This window comes from Schistocerca gregaria, chromosome 1 (assembly GCF_023897955.1).
Source record: "Schistocerca gregaria isolate iqSchGreg1 chromosome 1, iqSchGreg1.2, whole genome shotgun sequence".
NCBI classification, from domain to species: Eukaryota; Metazoa; Arthropoda; class Insecta; order Orthoptera; family Acrididae; genus Schistocerca; species Schistocerca gregaria.
In genome coordinates, this window is record NC_064920.1 from 608,296,266 (window position 1) to 608,309,918 (window position 13,653).

Below are 13,653 nucleotides of genomic sequence, written 5' to 3' on the forward strand. Positions count from 1 at the left end.
ATACAGATTGAGTCAGCAGGTTTTCAATTGGGTGATTTAATGTCAAGCGGTTATGGCATTCGCATTCCACCACATCAGAGTTTGTTCCAATTTTGTGTACAGGTTTGTTAATTGATCATGGGAAGAAAGACTAATTTCTAGCCCACAAATTTCATCACCTTGTCAGCAACAACTGCTAAAGAAAACAATGGTAAAATGTTGCTAATATTTGAAATGCTGTAATTCAGTGAATAATCATGTTGGAGCAGCAGAAATTGGCACGTAAGCTGAACAGTTTGTGTTGTGCACATGCCATATGTTTATGTCATTTTATTCACTAAGGTTTTCTCCAAGTGGCACTTAAAGTCATCATAAATTCTGTGGCGGGAAACATAATAAGTTTAAGTTGTTTGATGCCTTCATGCAATTGGGTTAGGAAGCTCTATTCTTGTGATTTCCTTGTTTAATACCTTGTTAATAAATCCTACTGGTTTTTATCACTTTCATGTCAATAATATTTGAGATAGATAAGAGTGAAGGTGAACACATAAAATTTATTGCAACAGTAAATGATTTTTAAACACCTGAATTGCAAAAGAGTTGCTAGTTCTGCATTCTGTCAAATTCACCCAAAATTTATAGTCCTTATCAAAGATACTATCAGGAGTCACCAATCTTACATTTTGTATGAATTGTGCAAACACTATGATGGATCCCTGAAAAACCAACAAGGAAACACTATCTTCAGCTGAGTTCTTAGAATTCAGAAAAATCAATTTCTTGGTCATGCTGGTTTTGACGATAAGTAAGTACCACTTCTTTCAATTTGATTAATTATAGCAAGTACCACTTCTTTCAATTTGATTAATTACAATCAGATTAATTTTTGAACTTTTATAACACAAATTCTGATCTAAACCTAGTCCTTTACTCCAGGGTGCAACCTGTAGAACTTCCCAGTCTCAAAAAAAGTCAGGTACTTCATCAGAAAGTCTCTGTCTCATTAGCACATCTTCAAAACTTTTTAGCTGTTTAGTTTCCCACTCAGAGATACGAAATTCTGCTGGAGGAAAGCTTCATGAGAATTCAAACTGCTTTTAATCCTTTTACATGCTTTCATCTAATCATTATCGGATGATACTGTAACAGAAACCAATTCATAGCAGAATTCAGTCTGGCAGTTTAAACATAATTTTTGTTCAAATTGCCCATGCTTGCTGACTTTTTAGCAAACTTAAAAGAATTTCATGAACCCATTCCCTTTTTTCTGATAGTGATGCTCTTCCTTGAGAATGGGTTACAGTATGGTCTTTTCAGAGATTCAAATTATGTCAGCAAATGGCTTTATAATGAACATGTTATACGGAGCATGTTCAGGAAGTAAGTGTACTCTGACCATAAAGGGCTGTGGTTTCCTGTTTTTCGAGGTGTGGCAACATTGAGTGGCAGACAGGTATCCTCTGACCAGAGCAAGCAACACAGAAACACAGTAATACGTAAACCCACATATTATTGTCCAGTTGCATGAAAATCGTCGTCAGTAAGAAATCCTACCTATAAAGGAATAACACCTACCGAAATTTTTTCACGAATCAAAAAAGTTTATGGCAAAGGTGTTATAAACAGAGTGAGCATGTTTAAGTGGAGTAAGGAGTTTAGTACAGGCAGAATAAATGTCCATGACACACAGAGGAGGGGAAGAGATTCTATTTTGACTGATGAGATGGTGAAAAAAAATCAAGGAACTAATGCACAAAGACCTCCATTTGACAGTGGATGAAACTTCTGCAATGTTTCCACAACTCTATGGAACTCTCTTATAAGAGACACTCAAAGAAATGACTAAATACCAGAAACTGCATGCAAGCTGGGTCCAAAAACAGTTGATAGAGCAGCACAAGAAAAATCAGGTGAGAAGGTAAGGATTTTGTGAGCTCTATTGTGACTGGAGATGAAATGAGGGGGCTCACTAAATGCCTGAGACAGAAAGACAGGCATCACAACAGTGTCACATCATCTCCTCCTCTGTCAAAAATTTTAAAACCACAATTTCAGACAAAAAAATCATAGCCTCAGTGTTTTGGGGCCAAGAATGCATCATTTCCTGCCTCAGAGGGAAACCATCGACCCACAACAATACTGTGAAACCCTAGAAAAACTCAAAGGAGCATTTCAAATGCTGAAAAAAGGAGTGGGCTTGCTACACAACAATGTCCATCTTCACACTACCTTGCAAGGGAACTTTTGGCTGGAACGACTCAACAACAGATCTTTTTCTTTACGAGTGTCTCCAACCTGCTGCAGGCTTTGTCTAGAATTAAAGAGAAGTAAATGGTGCCTTGGTGCATCCAAATTACCAAAAGTATGCAATGGAAAATCTTTTTCACTTGCTGAATCCATCAGTTTTGCAAAGCATCAGGGTGAAAAGTCACATCCAAATATAAATTCAATTAATTTTTCTGATATTTGTTAGCCTTTTCCATGTTTAATAAAGACTTAAAAAATTGAAAAATCATAGAACAACAAGTTTCAGTTTTCATTCAAGACATACTGAATTTGTGCATGCATTTATTACTACTTTGCTACAAACTGAGTGATCTTATAATATGTTGTTACAGAATATTAATTTGCTTGGGGAACTGTGCTGGGTAAATTTAAATGTCATCCAGATTTAATATTTTGTAGATAAACAATGCTTGTTCAAATGATAGTTAATATAAGCATGGATAGTTAATACAAGTTAATATGGATAGTTAATACAAGTATGGATCAAGTGTCCCTAAGATATACAAGGGTTCAAAATTCACTTATTTATGCAGAAAATATTGTTTTGGTTAACCTCATCTCAATCTATTACAAAAACTATGAAACCAAAATTAATGAAACTAGTAGGTTTTGTAAACAAAATACAAAACAAGGTCACAAATGGAGAGGCACCTAACTCAACTATGTGAAGACATTGGGCTACTTAAACTTGGGAGAAACGTTACATAGCAAAATTCATAGAAGTCTCCAAGTACCACTTGGAGCAGAAATAGTGAATCAAATGAAATAAAACTTACAAAATGTCACTATGCAATTTTTGAAATATCAAAACAATATTTTGTCCTCCTCCACTTGAGAGGCTCCTACTAATGAAGCACTAAAATTTGTTGGCTGTTCATTTAGCACATCTGCACAAAAGTTCTGGATAGTAAAATGGGGAAAATCTCTGTAAATGGACCACTTGAAATGGAATCTCTCTCTCTCTCTCTCTCTCTCTCTCTCTCTCTCTCTCCCTCTTTAAAGCAGTTACATAAGGCGTGTAGATCATATTCTATGTAGTGGCAGGAGTTGTAAATCAAATCAGCTATAATTTAATTAACATTATTTGATGGAGAAATACATCTATGGTAGAGGCAGATAACCATTCAGATTTGGCACAACTTGAAATATGGAAATATCTTGACTGTGTAGCTCTTTATTAAGGGTTGTCTGTATCAAAATTTTGTCATCAGACAGAAGCTGCGGTATAAAGTGTACAAAGGAATTAATGCTGACAAATATATACAGATTAATGTAAGTACGCATATTAATGATCCATATACAGAAATTTCAATTAATATCATACAGGGTGTTTCAAAAATGACTGGTATATTTAAAACGGCAATAAAAACTAAACGAGCAGCGATGGAAATACACTGTTTGTTGCAATATGCTTGGGACAACAGTACATTTTCAGGCGGACAAACTTTCGAAATTACAGTAGTTACAATTTTCAACAACAGATGGTGCTGCAAGTGATGTGAAAGATATAGAAGACAACGCAGTCTGTGGGTGCGCCATTCTGTACGTCGTCTTTCTGCTGTAAGCGTGTGCTGTTCACAATGTGCAAGTGTGCTGTGGACAACATGGTTTATTCCTTAGAACAGAGGATTTTTCTGGTGTTTGAATTCCACCGCCTAGAACACAATGTTGTTGCAACAAGACGAAGTTTTCAACGGAGGTTTAATGTAACCAAAGGACCGAAAAGCGATACAATAAAGGATCTGTTTGAAAAATTTCAACGGACTGGGAACGTGACTGATGAACGTGCTGGAAAGGTAGGGCGACTGCGTACGGCAACCACAGAGGGCAACGCGCAGCTAGTGCAGCAGGTGATCCAACAGCGGCCTCGGGTTTCCGTTCGCCGTGTTGCAGCTGCGGTCCAAATGACGCCAACATCCACGTATCGTCTCATGCACCAGAGTTTACAACTCTATCCATACAAAATTCAAACGCGGCATCCCCTCAGCGCCGCTACCATTGCTGCATGAGAGACATTCGCTAACGATATAGTGCACAGGATTGATGACGGCGATATGCATGTGGGCAGCATTTGGTTTACTGATGAAGCTTATTTTCACCTGGACGGCTTCGTCAATAAACAGAACTGGCGCATATGGGGAACCGAAAAGCCCCATGTTGCAGTCCCATCGTCCCTGCATCCTCAAAAAGTACTGGTCTGGGCCGCCATTTCTTCCAAAGGAATCATTGGCCCATTTTTCAGATCCGAAACGATTACTGCATCACGCTATCTGGACATTCTTCGTGAATTTGTGGAGGTACAAACTGCCTTAGACGACACTGCGAACACCTCGTGGTTTATGCAAGATGGTGCCTGGCCACATCGCATGGCCGACGTCTTTAATTTCCTGAATGAATATTTCGATGATCGTGTGATTGCTTTGGGCTATCCGAAACATACAGGAGGCGGCGTGGACTGGCCACCCTATTCGCCAGACATGAACCCCTGTGACTTCCTTCTGTGGGGACACTTGAAAGACCAGGTGTACCGCCAGAATCCAGAAACAATTGAACAGCTGAAGCAGTACATCTCATCTGCATGTGAAGCCATTCCGCCAGGTTTCAGGTAATTTCATTCAGAGACTACACCATATTATTGCTACGCATGGTGGATATGTGGAAAATATCGTACTATAGAGTTTCCCAGACCGCAGCGCCATCTGTTGTTGACAATTGTAACTACTGTAATTTCGAAAGTTGTCCCAAGCATATTGCAACAAACAGTATATTTCTATCGCTGCTCGTTTAGTTTGTATTGGCGTTTCAAATATACCGGTCATTTTTGAAACACCCTGTATTTACATTTATATCAGAATTTAGTAAAAGGCTCACAACAGTCAGCACACAGACTGAATATAATACAGATTTCATCTCATATAGGAATATTTGGCAGTGCCATTTTCTATTTGAAGAGAACCAATGTCAAACTGACTGTGGTGAGTAAACTATCCAAGAAATAAATGAATGCTGGTAGATGGTGCTAGAATTGACCATACAAATGAAATAAAAGAATAATTTTACACAGAATAGCGGAGATGCTGAGTCGCGATAGGCACAAGAAAAAGATTCCAAAATTATAGTTTTCGGCCATTAAGGCCTTTTCCAGCAGAAAACAATGCGAGCAGCAGCACCAGTGCATGATGGGAGTGGCAACTGGGTGGGGAGGGGGAGGGATAGTATGGTGGGAGTGGAGGACAGTGAAGTGTTGAAGTTTAGATGGAGGGCGGGAGAGAAAATGCCGAGGGAGGGGGGATAAGTATTGGAAAGGAGAGAAATAAAAAGAAATTGAAAGACTTGGTGAGGCGGTGAAATGACGGCTGTGCAGTGCTGTAATGGAATCAGGGAGGGGGCTGGATGGGTGAGGACACTGACTAACAAAGGTTGAGGCCTGGAGGTTACGGGAACGTAGAATGTATTGCAGGGAAAGTTCCCAACTGCGCAATTCAGAAAAGCTGGTGTTGGTTGGAAGGATCCATATGGCCCAGACTGTGAAGCAGTCATTGATATGAGGGATATCATGTTTGGCTCCATGTTCAGCAACAGGGTGGTCCACTTATTTTTTGGCCAGTTTGTCAGTGGCCATTCATGCGGACAGACAGCATGTTGGTTGTCATGCCTACACAGAATGCAACAGAGTGGTTGCAGCTTAGCTTGTAAATCACATGACTGGTTTCACAGGTAGCCCTGCCTTTGATGGGATAGGTGATGTTAGTGACCAGACTGGAGTAGGTGATGGTAGGACGACGTATGGGACAGGTCTTGCATCTAGGTCTATTACAGGAGTATGAGCCATGAGGTAAGGGATTAGGAGCAGGGGTTATGTAAGGATGGGCAAGTATATAGTGTAGGTTCGGAGGACGGTGGAATACCGTGGTAGGAGAGGTGTAAGAATAGTGGGAAGGACACTTCTCATTTCAGGGCACGGCGAGAGATAATCGAAACTCTGGCGGAGAATGTAATTCAGTTGCTCCAGTCCCAGATGGTACTGAGTTATGAGGGGAATGCTCCTCTGTGGCCCGACTGTGGGACTTTGGGAGGGGGTGGGAGACTGAAAAGATAAGGCACAGGAGATTTGTTTTTGTACAAGGATGGGAGGATAATTACAGTCAGTGAGGCTTCAGTGAGACCCTCAGTATATTTTGAGAGGGACTGCTTGTCACTGCAGATGTGACGACCATGGGTGGCTAGGCTGTACGGAAGCGACTCCTTGGTATGGAATGGGTGGTAGCTGTCGAGGTGGAGGTATTGCTAGTAGTTAGTAGGTTTGATATGGACGGAGGTAATGATGTAGTCATCTCTGAGGTGGGGGTCAACATCTGGGAAGGTGCTTGTTGGGCTGGGTAGGACCAGGTGAAGCAAATGGGGGAGAAGTTGTTAAGGTTCTGGAGGAATGTCAATAAGGTGTCCACTTTCAATACAGATAGCAAAGGTGTCATCAATGAATCTGAACCAGGTGAGGGGTTTAGGATTCTGGGTTTTTAGAAAGGATTCCTCTAGATGGCCCATGAACAGATTAGCATAGGATGGTGCTTCACATCCTATGCCATATGGATCCTTCCCATCAACACCAGCTTTTCTGAATTGCGCATGTGGGAACTTTAGCTGCAATACATCCTACATTACCGTAACCCTCCTGGCCTCAACCTTTGTTAGTCACTGCTGACGTGCAATAGAACCACTTAGCTAAGCCTAGGTGACTGGCAACAACTTGAATTAAAACTTTCCCACTTCGTCTTCTTCTTCTTCTTCTTTTTAATGAAAAAGTGTAGTAGTATAATACTGGACCACACAAGAGCCTACCTTTGAAGTAGATGCACGAGGATAACACACATCCATGCATGCATGATGGTGGATACAGAGTTAGGATCATGTCTTGGCATGTATAATGCCGAAATAGTGGTCATACTATTTCAGAAATAAAGGTTTCTGTTCATACATGTAGTTATATGTAATGTAATGAAATGTGAAAGCATATAGCAGTATGGAAATGTAGACTTGTACATACGAAAAATAACCTTTTGAAGTTGGTAGTGAATGCCAGACATTCATAAGTTTAACCACAATGTAATGTACATATATTGTAACTACATTCACGATGAGAAATCAGATTTATTGTGCTCACAAAGTGAAACCCAAGGAATGTCAGCTTATGCTTGTTGTGATAAAATTGTAAAGTAAGTCAAATGATTAGTACGAAGTACTCATGATAGTGAAATGCAAAGTAGTATTAATGGAATATGCAGCATTTGTAATTAATGGAACTGTACAGTGAGGCAAGTACATTAGAGTGACTTCAGCCACCAGTGGCTCCAACTCAAAATGGAGTTAATTGATAAAGGAAGCCTGGTGATATAGCAACATCCCAAAAAAATGGGTATGATTCACTGTTTAACTCCATTAATTACAGATGCTGCGTGTCACATCAGTACTTCACATTTCACCATTATGAGCACTTCATACTTCTCATGTGACTCATTTTACAATTTTATCACCACGTGTGTATGCTCCCATTCCATTAGTTTTACTTTGTGGGAACAATAAATTTAATTTTTCATCTTGAATGCAGTTACATTATATGTACATTACATTGCGGTTAACTTCATGAATGTCTGGGGTTCACTACCAATTCCAAGACGTTATTTTTGTTATGCATAATTCTGCATTTCCATACGGCTATACAAGGTGGTCCACTGATCGTGACTGGACCAAATATCTCACAGAATAAGCGTCAAACAAAAAAACTACAAAGAACGAAACTTGTCTAGCTTGAAGGGGGAAATCAGATGGCGCTGTGGTTGGCCCGCTAGATGGCACTACCATAGGTCAAACGGATATCAACTGCGATTTTTAAAATAGGAACCCACATTTTTTATTACATATTCGTGTAGTACATTAAGAAATATGTATGTTTTAGTTGGACCACTTTTTTCGCTTTGTGATATGTGGCACTGTAATTGTCACAAACATTTGGCTCACAATTTTAGACGAACAGTTGGTAACAGGTAGGTTTTTTAAATTAAAATACAGAACGTAGTTACGTTGAACAGTTTATTTCAGTTGTTCCAATGTGATACATGTACCTTTGTGAACTTATCATTTCTAAGAACACATGCTGTTACAGCGTGATTACCTGTAAACACCACATTAATGCAATAAATGCTCAAAATGAGGTCCATCAACCTCAATGCACTTGGCAATACGTGTAACGACATTTCTCTCAACAGCGAGTAGTTCGTCTTCCATAATGTTCGCACGTGCATTGACAATGCGCTGACGCATGATGTCAGGTGTTGTCGGTGGATCACGATGGCAAATATCCTTCAACTTTCCCCACAGAAAGAAATCCGGGGCCGTCAGATCCGGAGAACGTGCGGGTCATGGTAAGGTGCTTCGATAACCAATCCACCTGTCATGAAATACGCTATTCAATACCGCTCCAACTATGTGCCGGACATCCATCATGTTGGAAGTACATCGCCATTCTGTCATGCAGTCAAACATATTGTAGTAACATCGGTAGAACACTACGTAGGAAATCAGCATACATTGTACCGTATAGATTGCCATTGATAAAATGGGAGACAATTCTCCTTCTGCCCATAATGCCGCACCATACATTAACCCGCCAAGGTCGCTGATATTCCACTTGTCGCAGCCATCGAAGATTTTCCGTTGGCCAATACTGCATATTATGCTGGTTTACGTTACCGCTGTTGGTGAATGACGCTTCGTCGCTAAATAGAACGTGTGCAAAAAATCTGTCATTGTCCCGCAATTTCTCTTGTGCCCAGTGGCAGAACTGTACACGATGTTCAAAGTCATCGCCAGGCAATTCCCGGTGCACAGAAATATGGTATGAGTGCAATCGATGTTGGTGTAGCATTAAAAACACCAAAGTTTTTGAGATTCCTGATTCTTGCGCAATTTGTCTGCTACTGACGTGTGGATTAGCCGTGACAGCAGCTAAAACACCTACTTGGGCATCATCATTTGTTGCAGGTCGTGGTTGATGTTTCACATGTGGCTGAACACTTCCTGTTTCCTTAAATAACGTAACTATCCAGCGAACGGTCCAGACATTTACATGATGTCCAGGATACGGAGCAGTATACATAGCACACGTCCATTGGGCATTTTAATCACAATAGCCATACATCAACACAATATCGACTTTTTCTGCAATTGGTAAACGGTCCATTTTAACATGGGTAATGTATCACTAAGCAAATACCGTCGGCACTGGCAGAATGTTACGTGCACCACGTACTTATACGTTTGTGACTATTACAGTGCCATCTATCAAAAAGCGAAAAAAGAGGTCCATCTAAAACATTCATATTTCTTTACATACTAAAAGAATATGTAATAAAAAATGGGGGTTCCTACTTTAAAAAAAAAAAAGGCAGTTGATATCTATCTGACCTATGGCAGCGCCATCTAGCGGGCCAACCATAGCGCCATCTGGTTTCCCCCTTCAAGATAGACAAGTTTCGTTCTTTGTAGTTTTTTCGTTTGATGCTTATTTCGTGAGATATTCGGCTCGGTCACTATCAATGGACCATCCTGTATACATTCATATTACACTACATTTAATAAAGTTTACAAATGGAATTCATTACTTATGAAACAACGTGACCAATACTTCAGCATTAAGTGTGCGAAGGCATCAGTTTTTGGCAATGTTGAGTGGCATTTAAGTAAATAAATTAGTGAAATCAAAGTGAAGTAGAAATTAGAATATAAATGAAAAACTTGGTTCAGTTTAGAGAATTACATACTGGCAAACAGCGGGCAGAACAGCAGAGCAGAAGAGACAATGACCGTGAAGTCAGCAAGTTCCACATAAGCGGACGCTGTCGATTCAGCCGTCAGGGCATCGCCCGACCGGCTCACGTGTTTCTCAGTTGTCACACGTGAGCATAGGCCCTTGCCTATATTCCAAGAGCCAATGACTGACATAAAGAAGATTCTTCGAGAAGGTTTTCACGTGACAGAAGAGGCAATGACCGTGAAGTCGTTCACCTCCAGGAAACTGAAGTGAATAAATACGCGAGACGCAGTGGGCCTGACAGACGAAGAGACGAGAGACGAAGGAAGAAGAGAAGAGTAGCAGTAGTTTTCAGTGAGTTTCGGTGCTGAAGACCGTCATGCAAGAAGAGACTACATCATACACAGACGCACCAAGTCCGCCGCTGTAATGGAATAGCAAGCAGCAGCATCGGCGTCAGAAGTTAAAAGGTATTTGAAGTCTGATTTTTATGAACCCGGGTGACTCGTGAGGATGGGAAGGAGACGGCCTTACACCAGCAGTCACCTGTGAGCTGGGACGGAGACCTGACAGCCGAAGAATGGCAAGCGGAAGTCCATCGTTCGAGTCCGGGACACTGGTCTTCCCCCGCCGCGCCACTCCGCTGGCCGACGCTTACACACATTGTCACATGCGGCCGCTTAGAGAAGAGAAACACTGGGACGCCACATCCAAGGTATCACCATCCGATGCACGATTTCGCTCGCAATAATTAAACGGGCCACCTCGCACTGCGCATCTCCAGTCAGCTGGGCGAGATGGTGACACGAGATACACACTGCCACGCGTAATCAGACGCCGCCGCTGCCGCAGCAAAATGCTACGCAAACAACACAGCTGCCGTTCTGCCGTACATCGAGTAAGAACACAGTTGTACAAAACTTGTAATAAAAGTAATCTTTTGTAAAATTGCTGTATCATTCTACCTCACACCCGAGCCAACGAAGAACCCACCCTGCCCACATGTTGTTAAGAAAGAAAAATTAATTCATTTAGGATTTTCACCCTGACACAAGGTTTTAGAATTAAATGCCCATTGCAGTAATGCTCATCCTGACAATTGGCTTGCATCAAAAGAGAAAACCCAGTTATATTTAGTAGCAGAAGTGCTACATTTAGTATCCCAACTGTTACATTTAGTGTCAGAGAAAAACCCTTGGCTCAATATGAGGTGTGAATGACAGTCACTAAAAGTCCACAGTTAGTATTGTTTAATGTGTGAGAGGGGAGAGGTTTGTATAGCAGTCGTAATATTTTCTTTATTTAGAAGTGTATGTTCTCTCATGATTTTAAGAGTTTGTGGAAAATATTTAAACATCTTTTTCATTCAGTGTAGTAAGATTGTGTAACTAACAGTTTGTAAAATGATGACACGAAATCATACAAAGTCCGAGTCAGCACCACAAGTGGTTTCTACTGAGGAAGCTATTCAGAGCTTAGTTAATCAGATAGCACAGCTTAAAAGTGATAATAATGCATTATTTAAACAATTGTGTGAGGTTAGGCAAACCAGTTCAATCCCTCCCTCCCTAGATTCCTCAGCAGCAGCCTTGGTAACTCCTTTTTCGGGTAAACCTGGCGAAGACATAACAGCCTTTTTTGATAATTTAGTAGCAGCTGCAAAGTTAGGATCATGGTCAGATGAAAAGCTCTCACAAATGACAAAGTTAAGATTGCTAGGAGAGGCTAAAGCACACGTATTATACCATGAAGAATTATGGAATGCTCCAACATTTGAGGAACTGAAGAAAGGATTGCTTAAGCGTTTTCAAAAACAGAACAGCTGTAGATTTTATAGAGAGCAGTTAAACACTATCACTCAGAGGCAAAACGAGTCATTAGAAAGCTTTGTAGATAGGTGTTAATATTAACTTTTCTAATCCTATCAGTTGACAACTAGTGATGAAGTAAATAAAGTTATTTTACAAGAGGCAGAAACTAGAGCTCTGGATACATTTTTACGTGGGTTACCTCCTGAACGTCCCATCGTGTCAGGGCAGAGTTTCTTAAAAATTTAGCGGAAGCTGTATCTGTGGCGACGGCTTTAGAAGAAATAGACATTGCCACCAGATACAAGGAGAAGCGAAATGTATTTTCAGCACGAGTACGATGTTTTAGGTGTGATCGACAGGGACATATAGCAAAAAACTGCAGACAACCTCAATGCACTACTTGTCAAAGAATCGGTCACACATTCAAGGAATGCAGGTCTAAGAAAGTTTTTGGAAATAGAAATCAGTTAAACCCCAACGGGAATGTCGGAGCCGCCGCCAGGCATTCCCAATAAAATTTCATGCCATTAAGGCGAATGTGAAGGCGGAATGCTGGTTATCTGCTACCATACAGGATAAAGAGGCAAGGATACTGGTGGATACAGGCACAAACGTATTAATAGTGAGCAATGAATGTATTGGAGAACAGAAATATGACCCTCCAAGGTATAGACTGAGTGGGGTAGGAGGAGGTACAGTGAAGTCATTAGGATGTACCACATTGATTTTCTATATTCACGGTGTACAATTTCAAGAAGATGTAGAAGTATTAACAAAGGTAACTGACGGGTACGACGTGATCCTAGGGTTGGATTTCCCGAATAAACATCATGCTAAAATCGACCTCAGACAGCAAACTGTAGAACTCAGCGGAATAACGTTTCAGCTAGGTGACATCGCTGCAAAGGGCCCACTGCCGCAAGATTTCCCTAACCGGAAGGCGAAATCAACTACACTGCGTGCAACGTCCTTGAAGGTTGATTCACGGGATCAGATACCATCTGGCTCAGGAAAACTTTTCTGGATGACCATTGACCCTGAGGCACCTACAGATACAATATGTCTAATAGAGCCATTAGAAGAAAATGTTTTGTACTAAGAAGTGTTGTACGGGTTCAAGACGTCGAGGGAGAAAGAAAAGTACCGGTACATATTGACAATTTCGGAGTGGAGGACAAAGAGTTGCATAAGGGAATATTAGTAGCTACAGTCAGTACTTTTGAAGAAGAAGATTTCATTGGTCAGATATTAATGATGGTCAGAAGCCAGAAGCCTATAAAACCGCATTACGCCACAAGATTGAGCATTTGAAAGGAAATGATAGAGACACAATAGAAGCAGTTTTAGTTGAGTTCCAAGATTTATTTAATGCAGAAGGTCCACTGCCAGCAACAGATATCACACAGCATAGGATCCCAACAGGAAATAGCCCCCCAGTTTATAGGAAGCCTTATAGAGCTCCACATCACTTACAGCATCTAAAAGATGGAATTATAGAATATTCTGATTCGCCTTATAATTCAAATATTGTAATTATTCCACAGAAGTCTCCCGACGGTACGAAACGATATAGATTTTGTTGTGACTACAGACACCTTAACAAACAATCTATCTCAGATGTTTATCCTCTTCCAAACGTTACAGATATCATTGACAGTTTGGGTAACAGTAAATACTTTTCAACAATCGATTTACATAGCGGATATCATCAATTGGAAGTTGCACCTGAAGATAGGCATAAAACAGCATTTTCTACCCCTGGAGACCACT

The 13,653-nt window shown here is 40.7% G+C and overlaps 1 protein-coding gene across 3 annotated transcripts in view; it reads right to left on the reverse strand.

The window, feature by feature from the left end:
• LOC126358586 (multiple inositol polyphosphate phosphatase 1) overlaps window positions 1-13,653 on the reverse strand; it is a 208,564-nt gene that overhangs the window by 112,434 nt on the left and 82,477 nt on the right. The window lies entirely within an intron of this gene.